The sequence below is a fragment of the Prionailurus viverrinus genome, chromosome E2 (genome assembly GCF_022837055.1).
Source record: "Prionailurus viverrinus isolate Anna chromosome E2, UM_Priviv_1.0, whole genome shotgun sequence".
NCBI classification, from domain to species: Eukaryota; Metazoa; Chordata; class Mammalia; order Carnivora; family Felidae; genus Prionailurus; species Prionailurus viverrinus.
Window position 1 is genome coordinate 14,824,583 of NC_062575.1, and position 6,000 is coordinate 14,830,582.

The 6,000-nt window shown below is 48.0% G+C and overlaps 1 pseudogene; it reads left to right on the forward strand.

Moving 5' to 3' along the window:
- LOC125153200 (peptidyl-prolyl cis-trans isomerase A-like) overlaps positions 1–5,543 on the forward strand; it is a 58,689-nt pseudogene extending 53,146 nt beyond the window's left edge.
- Positions 5,544–6,000: the final 457 nt, after the last annotated feature.

The window sequence follows — 6,000 nt, forward strand, 5'->3', positions numbered from 1 at the left end:
TTCTAAGTGTTTGGAATCACAGAGAGGGAAATTGCTCATTTTTATAAATAACCAAGAAAAAAAGGAAAAAGCTTCTCTCAAGCACCCAGAAAATCCAGCTAAGAAAGGGTCTCACTGGCTACTTTTTAGGCACTGATCTAGCCAATGGAGTACACGGGCCAGCCCCACCTGAGATATTCTGATTCTCTAGGTTTAAGGGCACATCCGTGTGTTTTCACAAGCTCCCCAGGTGAGGCTAAGAAGCAGGCCTGGTGGATAACCACTATGTAAACCATGATGGAGAGTCAGGCTCCTTTCTGAGAATCTCAGAGCAATGTGTTGTGGGAATAAACCTTGCATCCAAGACTCAGGACTGAGTGCAAGAAACATTACCTTATCTATCTTTAAGGCCACTTAATCTCTATTCTCACCTCTCATCCCACCAGAAAACAGACACTAAGTCTGGGCCAAACTGAGGACCCCCTAATCCCATTACATCTAGGTTCCCAGGACCATTGAGGAGTGGGGGAAGAGGGGGATGTGATCCTTGCAATCCCTGTCCATGGGGGCCTCGTGATTCAGCCACCACCTGTCCACCCTGACCGTTGATCAACACATTAGGCTGCTCAGTCATGGCCCATCCTGGCCATGGGATCACTCATGTTCAGCAGCTCTCTGGCTGGATCTGATGCTGTGCCCTAGACACTGAAATCATCCCACTGCTCTTCACCCTTGGAGGCCCTGCCTGCCCAGATCTACCTACCACGCAGCCTTTTCTTTTCTGGAGCCCCACCTGGGAAATGGGGCACAAGTCTCTGTGAGTCTTGGATTCAGCAAACTGACAAGGTTTTTTGCCACACCCGCTGCCCTGACCTGGACTTGGCCCAGGGTACAGAGTTCAGGGTCTTCTTCTCAATGAGCCAGGACCTCTCTTCTCCCCTGATACTTGAAGGAATCTTTCTTTATTTAGACTGGGGCTGAAGAAAACCTTGTTCTTGGTTATGCAACATTCTCTCATCCTTTTATCTATACTTAGAGTTCATTTCATTCCCCCAAGGCTAAGGCTTTTGAATGCAAAATCCCTGAAGCATCTCCCTTTTCTTTTGTTAGCTCCCTTCTCAGGGCTACCACACTGCACAATTCAGGGAGCATCATGCACACAGTCTGGATGGATTTACACAGTGCACAACCTGAACAGCTGTATGCATATGTACAGCTGTATGTGTTGCAAAAACACTGACCACAGTACAGTCTGAAAGGGAAGAAAAAATGCTATGGGGGAAAAATATTAGCTAATGTTTCAAAAACACTGTCCTACCACTTGAGAAAGTTCCAGGAGGAGAAGGAGGTGCCCATGAGCCTGGATTGTTACTTGCAAGTCTGACTGGAACAGAATAGCAAAGGTGAGAGTGACCTTCCTCTCCCTGCTTTACTATGTCCTTCCCCAGTCTTATCACCTCAGTGTACCAAGAAAAATCTCAGTCTTCCTCCTCTGAGCTCCAACAACCTAGGATCCAAGAGGATAAGCTGAAGATACTACAAATATGGCCAGTGAAGCCCCTGAAGATCCTTTCCCAGACAGAAGGAAGCACTGAGTGTCGGCATTGAGGGGCACCTGGCCAGAGTCAGTTCTCACTGGTGAGCTTCCACACACCAGCACAAAAAAAGAGCCTTCTGAAAGCTACCTGGTCTCTGGTCTGTTCCCAGTCCCCAAGTTCTAAGATTCAGCCAGTTACCATGGCAGCTGCTGCCCAATTGAAATGTTCACATTTATAGAAACTGGCTGAAGCATTTGAATCTGACAGGACTGGGACACCAAGCAGAGAATGTCACTTCCCCAGACACATAAGGATGCTTTCTCCAAAAAAACCGTGGAAGTGCCTGGCCCGAGACAGACCCCGGGACTCCAGGCCCCTGGCACAATTCACCACACGACTGTGAGCAGGTGTCCCACACGGAAGACGTCCCCCCGACCCCGACACCTACAGTGTGCCTATTTCATCATTATTAATTCATTCACTCAACAATATCGAGCGCCTTCTCTGTGTCAGGCAAGGCACTGAGGATAAACGGTGAGTGTTGTGGAGTCCCTGTGTTCACCTGGGCCATTTAGTCGGGAGGCCAGTGAGAAAACAGGGAATTACAACACAGTGTGAGAAAAACAACGTGGGGGCTGTGAAGGCACCAGACTGGGGTGAGGGGTCATGGGCACTTCTCAGGTGAAAGCCGAGCTGAGCCTTTGAAGGATGGGCAAGAGTTAGTGGGATGCAGTAGGGGAGTGGATGGAAACGCACTCCCTGCAGAGAGAACAGCATATGAAAAGGCCTGTGGGGCAGAGCATTCCAAGCAATTCTAGGCTGTTGCAGCAGAAAATGAGAGTAAATGAGAGAGGAAATGCAACCTAAGAAGACAGTGAGCTCAGGACAAGGAAGGGTTTCCAGTGCCTGGCTCCCCTTCAAAATCTAACAGCCCAGGGCTTCTGGGTGGCTCAGTTGGTTAAGCAGCCAACTCTTGGGTCTCCACTCAGATCATGATCTCATGGGTTTGCAAGTTCGAGCTGACAGCACGGAGCCTGCTTGCGATTCTCTCTCTTTCTCTCTCTCTCTCTCTCTCTCTCTCTCTCTCTGCCCCCCCACCCCACTCGCTCTCTCTCTCGCTCTCTCACTCTCTCTCTCAAAATAGGTAAATAAACTTTAAAAAAATCAAACAGCCCCAGGAAAGATGGAGAGATTCATTGAGATGAGGCCCTGTATTTGGGGCAGGAAGGGCAATGTCCCTGAGAAGGGAGCTTAGAGGTGTGGCCACACCTCCCCAGTGCCCATCAGCCTCAACCCCCATTCAACCGAGATCTAGAGAAGCTGTCAAATAGGACATCCCTCCCACCTCCCATCTCTTGTCCCCTTAGTGCCACGGCTGCTGGCAGAAAACACCATTTCAACCTCCCAGCCATTCCATTCAGCTCTTCTAGTAGGTGAATAACAATTTATTGTGCACCAGCCTGGGCTTGGCCCCATGCTAAGTGCTTCACGTGAAAAATCCATCCAAGCCAAAAATTATGTTCAAGCATCTTCTGTGTGATAGGCAATATAATTTAGAACTTGGGGGCATAGCCATGGACAAAAATAACAAACTCTCCGCCCTCAAGGAACCTCTATTCTCAGGGCAGGGGGAAATAGACGTGTTATACATCAGGAGGTCATGGTGGTTTAAGAAGAATAGAACCCAGGGAAGTGACAGAGAATGATGGTCAGAAAGGGGGTCATCTGAGTTAAGATCAGAGGGAAGTGAGGAAGTGAACCATGCGGCAATCCGGAGAAAGAATGTATCTTACTGAAAGGACAGTAAGTGCAGAGTGCAAATGTTCCCTCTGTGGGGTTGGGGGGCAGGACCAAGGGCAAAAGCAGGAGGGAACCCTGCCAGAGCAGTGGCAGGAACTCAGATCATTTTCCCAATAGCACGACAGAGTTGGATATTATTGGTGTTCCAACATTACAGATGAACTGAGGTTAAGTGATACACCCCAGGATCTCAAAACCTTTTTTAGACAGCGCTGGGATTCAAACCCAGCTGCTCAAGCTGTAGAATATGTGCCCTTAACCGCTCCCCTAGAACGTCTTGGCAATGGGGCCCCTCAGTGGCTCAGTCTGTTAAGTGCTGGACTCTCAATTTCAGCCTAGGTCATGACCTCACAGTTTGTAAATTCGAGCCTTACATTGGGCTCTGTCCATGCTGACAGCACAGAGCCTGCTTGGGATTCTCTGTCTTCCTCTCTCTGCCCCTCCCCCACTCGCATTCGCTCTCTCTCAAAAATAAATAAACATTGAAAAAAAAAAGAGTGTCTTGTCAAGAAATTGCGGATAACTTATAACAGATCAATAAGATTCCAACCTCCCCAAAGGTTACCCCAAGCTTCAGTGATTCCACACCTAAAAATGTAAGGGGATTATCAAGGACTCAAACAAAGACTTAGCTACTTTGTTTATAACAGTACAATGACTGGCAATGATGCCTTTTCCCTGATAATAGGGAATTGGTAAGTATATATGTTTCATGCACACGAAGAGTATATTACACGTAGCCATTTCAAAAGACACCATAGAAAAGTAGGGGTTGTGGGTGGAGGGGTGGGCTAAATGGGTAAGGGGCATTAAGGAATCTACTCCTGAAATCATTGTTGCACTAAATGCTAACTAATTTGAATGTAAATTTAAAAAAAAAACTAAAAAATAATTTTAAAAAAGGAAAAGTATACAACAGCATGGAAAGATGGTCAAAATATGTCACTGACATTAAGCCATACACACAGTAGGATCCCATTTTTGTAATAAATAAATAATATATAAATATAGGCACAGACAAAAGACTGGAAGGAATTAAACCAAACTGTTGATAAATCGCTCACCCAGGATGTGGGATTGTTGGGTGGGTTTCCTGCTTTTTGTTTAGCAGCATTTACTACAATGAATATAAATGATTTTTGTGCTTCCTGGGTTGGCCAGTCCCTGGGTGGGGTGGACCTGGGCTCCTCTCACCCCACCCCACTCCCTGACAGGGGCGGAAAGCAGGTTCTGCCGCCTCCCTGCTAGAATCCCATTCAGGTTGGCGATCCTTATAATGAAGCAGCTCCCTGGCCTGAGACAGAAAATTCAGCCTCACCTCACTTCTCTACAAAGACTTCACGATTCGGGGCTGCCGGGAGGGCTCCAAGTCTATACTGTGGCAGCACATCAGCTGGGGTGCCAGAGCATCAGGGTAATTAGCCCTCATCTTGTCAAAGGGCTTGGTGCTATTTTTAAAATCTTTCCAACACGTAGATTTCACTAAGGATTCCAGGAGTCCCGCTCAGTCCACTCAGTGCTTTAGGAAGGCAAATGAACTGATTGAAAATTTAGTGGAGATCACCTAGAACTTTTAGGGAGATGCATCACTGCAACCCCATCCCAGGCACACATTTGCCAGTCTTCCTACTGGAGGTGGAAGGGAGTTAAGCCAACTGGAACTTTGTCCCCTGCCGCCCCTTTTTCTCACCTGCCTGAAAGACACCTGGAGCCATTCACTTACTAGACCTCTGTTGCAAGACCAGTTTAGCATAGAGGCTTCAGAACCAGTCTACAGGCCCTGCTACACACCTGCATGTGACCTTGGGCAGGCTACTTAACTTCTCTGTACCTCAGTTTCCTCATCTATAGGAACGATGAGGGGACAAAGCACCAAACTTCTAGGGCTGTTGTCGTGACCAAAGGTCAGCAAGCCATGGTCCCCCAGACTAAATCCGGCCCACCTCCTCTTTCTGTAAATACAGTTTTATTGGAACACAGCCATGCATATTCATTGATGTATTGTCCAGCGCTGCTTTCCTGATACAATAGCAGAGCTGGGTAGTTATGACAGAGCCTGTACGGGTCACAAAGCCTAAACTATTTATTAAATGTTTATTATCTGGCCCTTTGCAGGACACGTTTGCCAACTCTGTCTTACATCAGACTCTCCCAGAAGCAGAACGTGAGACAAAGATCTGGGGGCAAGTGATTTATCAAGGAAATGCTGCCAGGAGGAACCAGTAAGGGGGTGGAGGTGACATCAGGTAAAGTCTCAGCCTCTGCCTGACCTGCTATGAGCACTTCCGGTCCCCCTGCAGGTGAAGTGGTTCAGGGGGTCCCTGAAGAAGGGAGCAGGTGACAGAAGCTGCCACATGCCCATGCCATCGTGCTGAGCACTTTAGGTACATTATAATATTGCTCGCGGCAGAATTAGGAGGTGGAAAATGTATGATGCCCACTTTACAGCTGGGAGGTAAATGAGATGATACAGATGAAGTCTCAGCCCAGCACTGGCCTCACACAAGGCACCCACCAAGAGGAACCACACATACCACGCTTCTGGCTGTGTGCTGAGTGCTGGGGCCACACAGATCTGTGAGGCGCAGTCTTTGTCCTCCAGGAGCAACTGGACTGGTTGTTGGGGGATCCAGTGTGTAACATCCACCACAGCCCTCCTTGGCATTCCCACTAGGGAAGCCAG